This window comes from Amia ocellicauda, unplaced genomic scaffold (assembly GCF_036373705.1).
Source record: "Amia ocellicauda isolate fAmiCal2 unplaced genomic scaffold, fAmiCal2.hap1 HAP1_SCAFFOLD_47, whole genome shotgun sequence".
In the NCBI taxonomy this organism is placed as follows: Eukaryota; Metazoa; Chordata; class Actinopteri; order Amiiformes; family Amiidae; genus Amia; species Amia ocellicauda.
The window spans coordinates 375001-382500 of NW_027102983.1; the positions used below are offsets into that span (position 1 = coordinate 375001).

Below are 7500 nucleotides of genomic sequence, written 5' to 3' on the forward strand. Positions count from 1 at the left end.
AAGTTTTACACTTTCGTGCTTTGCATGAATGGGAATGGAACCGTGTGTGTTGAATGAGGCTCCTTGTGAGCACTGAACTTTGTCCGGTGGAGTTCCTTTTTGTGTTGCTGTAATTGTGTCATTTCTTGATGAGAAAGATTAGGCAACATTTAGTCACTTCTAGCCATGATGCTCAATTTATTTACGAATGTACCCTAGTTACTAGGGACCGTTTACGTTGGAGAACAAAATGTATTGTATGCCTGTGTATTTGGGGAAGTCAAATCTGAAATAATGATGAAATTGTGTGTATCCAAAGTTAAAAATCGTGATTTGTCACCCTCTGGTGTGTCAAAGGTGCAAAAGCTTAAAGCACCTGGTATTCCCAGGCGGTCTCCTATTCAAGTACTGACCAGGCCCGAGCCTGCTTGGCTTCCGAGATCGGACGAGATCGGGCGTATTCAGGCTAGTATGGCCGTAAGCAAGTGAGACTTTCCCTGACGCTCTACTTAAAGGGAAGGCAATATCCGTTTCTGCCGTTCATACTTACAGTTGAACTGTCTCTCTACTCTAAAGCCCGGGACATACCAGCGTGTCGCAGAAAGTCCCTGCTAACACGCCACGTTGTGGCAACGTTGTGGCAACGTTGTGCATTAGCTGGGGTGCCACACCAGACCGGAACTATATTTTACAAAACGATCACATTGTCTTGATAAAACAGCTGTAATTGAGTGCCTGACACGCCAGTCAAGCGCAATCTTGAGAAGGTGTGCATTTCAGTAAGGATATCAATTGACATGCAGTATGAAACTGAAAGGAGGTTGCATCACTATGATGCATAACATTGCATGTATTGTATTTTCAAGTGTGTGCATTCATCCTGTTGTCATTTTGTTTTGAAAGCAGAAGAATCATTCAACAGGTTGCTGAGACAAATGTAAACCAGTAAAACATATGAAGAGAAACAAACCTTGAATATAAGTTCAGTTGTTTAAACATTTGACAAACTATGGTGAGGGGGTAAGAAAACACACAAATCCAGCAGCTCCTGTATTTCAATACACCAGAACCCAATATTATTGGCGAGTCGGGTAGTCCATCATCACAGTTCGAGGGCAGGCATCATTTCAGTAATTTCATCCCGTTGCATTCACATCCGTGCCTTGAATGAGATTGAATGTGATCTTTGCTCTCAAGTATGTTCCGAAGTTTTACACTTTCGTGCTTTGCATGAATGGGAATGGAACCGTGTGTGTTGAATGAGGCTCCTTGTGAGCACTGAACTTTGTCCGGTGGAGTTCTTTTTGTGTTGCTGTAATTGTGTCATTTCTCGATGAGAAAGATTAGGCAACATTTAGTCACTTCTAGCCATGATGCTCAATTTATTTACGAATGTACCCTAGTTACTAGGGACCGTTTACGTTGGAGAACAAGATCTATTGTATGCCTGTGTATTTGGGGAAGTAAAACCTGAAATAATGATGAAATTGTCTGTATCCCAAGTTAAAACTCGTGATTTGTCGCCCTCTGGTGTGTAAAAGGTGCAAAAGCTTACAGCACCTGGTATTCCCAGGCGGTCTCCCATCCAAGTACTGACCAGGCCCAAGCCTGCTTGGCTTCCGAGATCGGACGAGATCGGGCGTATTCAGGCTAGTATGGCCGTAAGCCAGGGAGGCTGTCCCTGACGCTTTACTTAAAGGGAAGGCAATATCCGTTTCTGCCGATCATACTTACAGTTGAACTGTCTCTCTACTCTAAAGCCCGGGACACACCAGTGCGCCGCAGACAGTCCCTGCTAACACGCCACGTTGTGGCAACGTTGTGGCAACGTTGTGCGTTAGCTGGGGTGCCACACCAGACCGGAACTATATTTTACAAAACGAACACATTGTCTTGATAATACAGCTGTAATTGAGTGCCTGACACGCCAGTCAAGCGCAATCTTGAGAAGGTGTGCATTTCACTAAGGATTTCAATTGACATGCAGTATGAAACTGAAAGGAGGTTGCATCACTATGATGCATAACATTGCATGTATTGTATTTTCAAGTGTGTGCATTCATCCTGTTGTCATTTTGTTTTGAAAGCAGAAGAATCATTCAACAGGTTGCTGAGACAAATGTAAACCAGTAAAACATATGAAGAGAAACAAACCTTGAATATAAGTTCAGTTGTTTAAACATTTGACAAACTATGGTGAGGGGGTAAGAAAACACACAAATCCAGCAGCTCCTGTATTTCAATACACCAGAACCCAATATTATTGGCGAGTCGGGTTGTCCATCATCACAGTTCGAGGGCAGGCATCATTTCAGTAATTTCATCCCGTTGCATTCACATCCGTGCCTTGAATGAGATTGAATGTGATCTTTGCTCTCAAGTATGTTCCCAAGTTTTACACTTTCGTGCTTTGCATGAATGGGAATGGAACCGTGTGTGTTGAATGAGGCTCCTTGTGAGCACTGAACTTTGTCCGGTGGAGTTCCTTTTTGTGTTGCTGTAATTGTGTCATTTCTCGATGAGAAAGATTAGGCAACATTTAGTCACTTCTAGCCATGATGCTCAATTTATTTACGAATGTACCCTAGTTACTAGGGACCGTTTACGTTGGAGAACAAGATCTATTGTATGCCTGTGTATTTGGGGAAGTAAAATCTGAAATAATGATGAAATTGTCTGTATCCCAAGTTAAAACTCGTGATTTGTCGCCCTCTGGTGTGTAAAAGGTACAAAAGCTTACAGCACCTGGTATTCCCAGGCGGTCTCCCATCCAAGTACTGACCAGGCCCGAGCCTGCTTGGCTTCCGAGATCAGACGAGATCGGGCGTATTCAGGCTAGTATGGCCGTAAGCCAGGGAGGCTGTCCCTGACGCTCTACTTAAAGGGATGGCAATATCCGTTTCTGCCGTTCATACTTACAGTTGAACTGTCTCTCTACTCTAAAGCCCGGGACACACCAGTGCGCCGCAGACAGTCCCTGCTAACACGCCACGTTGTGGCAACGTTGTGGCAACGTTGTGCGTTAGCTGGGGTGCCACACCAGACCGGAACTATATTTTACAAAACGAACACATTGTCTTGATAAAACAGCTGTAATTGAGTGCCTGACACGCCAGTCAAGCGCAATCTTGAGAAGGTGTGCATTTCAGTAAGGATTTCAATTGACATGCAGTATGAAACTGAAAGGAGGTTGCATCACTATGATGCATAACATTGCATGTATTGTATTTTCAAGTGTGTGCATTCATCCTGTTGTCATTTTGTTTTGAAAGCAGAAGAATCATTCAACAGGTTGCTGAGACAAATGTAAACCAGTAAAACATATGAAGAGAAACAAACCTTGAATATAAGTTCAGTTGTTTAAACATTTGAAAAACTATGGTGAGGGGGTAAGAAAACACACAAATCCAGCAGCTCCTGTATTTCAATACACCAGAACCCAATATTATTGGCGAGTCGGGTAGTCCATCATCACAGTTCGAGGGCAGGCATCATATCAGTAATTTCATCCCGTTGCATTCACATCCGTGCCTTGAATGAGATTGAATGTGATCTTTGCTCTCAAGTATGTTCCCAAGTTTTACACTTTCGTGCTTTGCATGAATGGGAATGGAACCGTGTGTGTTGAATGAGGCTCCTTGTGAGCACTGAACTTTGTCCGGTGGAGTTCCTTTTTGTGTTGCTGTAATTGTGTCATTTCTCGATGAGAAAGATTAGGCAACATTTAGTCACTTCTAGCCATGATGCTCAATTTATTTACGAATGTACCCTAGTTACTAGGGACCGTTTACGTTGGAGAACAAGATCTATTGTATGCCTGTGTATTTGGGGAAGTAAAATCTGAAATAATGATGAAATTGCGTGTATCCAAAGTTAAAACTCGTGATTTGTCGCCCTCTGGTGTGTAAAAGGTGCAAAAGCTTACAGCACCTGGTATTCCCAGGCGGTCTCCCATCCAAGTACTGACCAGGCCCGAGCCCGCTTGGCTTCCGAGATCTGATGAGATCGGGCGTATTCAGGCTAGTATGGCCGTAAGCCAGGGAGGCTGTCCCTGACGCTCTACTTAAAGGGAAGGCAATATCCGTTTCTGCCGTTCATACTTACAGTTGAACTGTCTCTCTACTCTAAAGCCCGGGACACACCAGCGCACCGCAGACAGTCCCTGCTAACATGCCACGTTGTGGCAACGTTGTGCGTTAGCTGGGGTGCCACACCAGACCGGAACTATATATTACAAAACGAACACATTGTCTTGATAAAACAGCTGTAATTGTGTGCCTGACACGCCAGTCAAGCGCAATCTTGAGAAGGTGTGCATTTCAGTAAGGATTTCAATTGACATGCAGTATGAAACTGAAAGGAGGTTGCATCACTATGATGCATAACATTGCATGTATTGTATTTTCAAGTGTGTGCATTCATCCTGTTGTCATTTTGTTTTGAAAGCAGAAGAATCATTCAACAGGTTGCTGAGACAAATGTAAACCAGTAAAACATATGAAGAGAAACAAACCTTGAATATAAGTTCAGTTGTTTAAACATTTGACAAACTATGGTGAGGGGGTAAGAAAACACACAAATCCAGCAGCTCCTGTATTTCAATACACCAGAACCCAATATTATTGGCGAGTCGGGTAGTCCATCATCACAGTTCGAGGGCAGGCATCATTTCAGTAATTTCATCCCGTTGCATTCACATCCGTGCCTTGAATGAGATTGAATGTGATCTTTGCTCTCAAGTATGTTCCCAAGTTTTACACTTTCGTGCTTTGCATGAATGGGAATGGAACCGTGTGTGTTGAATGAAGCTCCTTGTGAGCACTGAACTTTGTCCGGTGGAGTTCCTTTTTGTGTTGCTGTAATTGTGTCATTTCTCGATGAGAAAGATTAGGCAACATTTAGTCACTTCTAGCCATGATGCTCAATTTATTTACGAATGTACCCTAGTTACTAGGGACCGTTTACGTTGGAGAACAAGATCTATTGTATGCCTGTGTATTTGGGGAAGTCAAATCTGAAATAATGATGAAATTGCGTGTATCCAAAGTTAAAACTCGTGATTTGTCGCCCTCTGGTGTGTAAAAGATGCAAAAGCTTACAGCACCTGGTATTCCCAGGCGGTCTCCCATCCAAGTACTGACCAGGCCCGAGCCTGCTTAGCTTCCGAGATCGGACGAGATCGGGCGTATTCAGGCTAGTATGGCCGTAAGCCAGGGAGGCTGTCCCTGACGCTCTACTTAAAGGGAAGGCAATATCCGTTTCTGCCGTTCATACTTACAGTTGAACTGTCTCTCTACTCTAAAGCCCGGGACACACCAGCGCGCCGCAGACAGTCCCTGCTAACACGCCACGTTGTGGCAACATTGTGGCAACGTTGTGCGTTAGCTGGGGTGCCACACCAGACCGGAACTATATATTACAAAACGAACACATTCTCTTGATAAAACAGCTGTAATTGAGTGCCTGACACGCCAGTCAAGCGCAATCTTGAGAAGGTGTGCATTTCAGTAAGGATTTCTATTGACATGCAGTATGAAACTGAAAGGAGGTTGCATCACTATGATGCATAACATTGCATGTATTGTATTTTCAAGTGTGTGCATTCATCCTGTTGTCATTTTGTTTTGAAAGCAGAAGAATCATTCAACAGGTTGCTGAGACAAATGTAAACCAGTAAAACATATGAAGAGAAACAAACCTTGAATATAAGTTCAGTTGTTTAAACATTTGACAAACTATGGTGAGGGGGTAAGAAAACACACAAATCCAGCAGCTCCTGTATTTCAATACACCAGAACCCAATATTATTGGCGAGTCGGGTAGTCCATCATCACAGTTCGAGGGCAGGCATCATTTCAGTAATTTCATCCCGTTGCATTCACATCCGTGCCTTGAATGAGATTGAATGTGATCTTTGCTCTCAAGTATGTTCCCAAGTTTTACACTTTCGTGCTTTGCATGAATGGGAATGGAACCGTGTGTGTTGAATGAGGCTCCTTGTGAGCACTGAACTTTGTCCGGTGGAGTTCCTTTTTGTGTTGCTGTAATTGTGTCATTTCTCGATGAGAAAGATTAGGCAACATTTAGTCACTTCTAGCCATGATGCTCAATTTATTTACGAATGTACCCTAGTTACTAGGGACCGTTTACGTTGGAGAACAAGATCTATTGTATGCCTGTGTATTTGGGGAAGTCAAATCTGAAATAATGATGAAATTGCGTGTATCCAAAGTTAAAACTCGTGATTTGTCGCCCTCTGGTGTGTAAAAGATGCAAAAGCTTACAGCACCTGGTATTCCCAGGCGGTCTCCCATCCAAGTACTGACCAGGCCCGAGCCTGCTTAGCTTCCGAGATCGGACGAGATCGGGCGTATTCAGGCTAGTATGGCCGTAAGCCAGGGAGGCTATCCCTGACGCTCTACTTAAAGGGAAGGCAATATCCGTTTCTGCCGCTCATACTTGCAGTTGAACTGTCTCTCTACTCTAAAGTCCGGGACACACCAGCGCGCCGCAGACAGTCCCTGCTAACACGAAACGTTGTGGCAACGTTGTGCGTTAGCTGGGGTGCCACACCAGACCGGAACTATATATTACAAAACGAACACATTGTCTTGATAAAACAGCTGTAATTGAGTGCCTGACACGCCAGTCAAGCGCAATCTTGAGAAGGTGTGCATTTCAGTAAGGATTTCAATTGACATGCAGTATGAAACTGAAAGGAGGTTGCATCACTATGATGCATAACATTGCATGTATTGTATTTTCAAGTGTGTGCATTCATCCTGTTGTCATTTTGTTTTGAAAGCAGAAGAATCATTCAACAGGTTGCTGAGACAAATGTAAACCAGTAAAACATATGAAGAGAAACAAACCTTGAATATAAGTTCAGTTGTTTAAACATTTGACAAACTATGGTGAGGGGGAAAGAAAACACACACATCCAGCAGCTCCTGTATTTCAATACACCAGAAGCCAATATTATTGGCGAGTCGGGTAGTCCATCATCACAGTTCGAGGGCAGGCATCATTTCAGTTATTTCATCCCGTTGCATTCACATCCGTGCCTTGAATGAGATTGAATGTGATCTTTGCTCTCAAGTATGTTCCCAAGTTTTACACTTTCGTGCTTTGCATGAATGGGAATGGAACCGTGTGTGTTGAATGAGGCTCCTTGTGAGCACTGAACTTTGTCCGGTGGAGTTCCTTTTTGTGTTGCTGTAATTGTGTCATTTCTCGATGAGATAGATTAGGCAACATTTAGTCACTTCTAGCCATGATGCTGAATTTATTTACGAATGTACCCTAGTTTCTAGGGACCGTTTACGTTGGAGAACAAGATCTATTGTATGCCTGTGTATTTGGGGAAGTCAAATCTGAAATAATGATGAAATTGCGTGTATCCAAAGTTAAAACTCGTGATTTGTCGCCCTCTGGTGTGTAAAAGATGAAAAAGCTTACAGCACCTGGTATTCCCAGGCGGTCTCCCATCCAAGTACTGACCAGGCCCGAGCCTGCTTAGCT

General features: G+C 43.5%; 7 non-coding genes across 7 annotated transcripts in view; all 7 read right to left on the reverse strand.

Moving 5' to 3' along the window:
• Positions 1-343: 343 nt before the first annotated feature.
• On the reverse strand, positions 344-462 carry LOC136736821 (5S ribosomal RNA). The gene has a single exon (XR_010811870.1). It is a non-coding gene; the product is annotated as a 5S ribosomal RNA (ribosomal RNA).
• A 1065-nt stretch (positions 463-1527) lies between these two features.
• On the reverse strand, positions 1528-1646 carry LOC136737116 (5S ribosomal RNA). The gene has a single exon (XR_010812088.1). It is a non-coding gene; the product is annotated as a 5S ribosomal RNA (ribosomal RNA).
• A 1066-nt stretch (positions 1647-2712) lies between these two features.
• LOC136737271 (5S ribosomal RNA) lies at positions 2713-2831 on the reverse strand. Its single transcript, XR_010812236.1, has one exon. It is a non-coding gene; the product is annotated as a 5S ribosomal RNA (ribosomal RNA).
• Positions 2832-3897: 1066 nt separating this feature from the next.
• LOC136737236 (5S ribosomal RNA) lies at positions 3898-4016 on the reverse strand. Its single transcript, XR_010812202.1, has one exon. It is a non-coding gene; the product is annotated as a 5S ribosomal RNA (ribosomal RNA).
• Positions 4017-5071: 1055 nt separating this feature from the next.
• Positions 5072-5190, reverse strand: LOC136736956 (5S ribosomal RNA). Its single transcript, XR_010811935.1, has one exon. It is a non-coding gene; the product is annotated as a 5S ribosomal RNA (ribosomal RNA).
• A 1066-nt stretch (positions 5191-6256) lies between these two features.
• LOC136736957 (5S ribosomal RNA) lies at positions 6257-6375 on the reverse strand. The gene has a single exon (XR_010811936.1). It is a non-coding gene; the product is annotated as a 5S ribosomal RNA (ribosomal RNA).
• Positions 6376-7430: 1055 nt separating this feature from the next.
• The window catches only part of LOC136736713 (5S ribosomal RNA), a 119-nt gene continuing 49 nt past the window's right edge, over positions 7431-7500 (reverse strand). Inside the window, exon 1 of the ribosomal RNA XR_010811770.1 lies at positions 7431-7500. This exon is cut by the window's right edge and continues 49 nt beyond it. This is a non-coding gene — a ribosomal RNA (5S ribosomal RNA).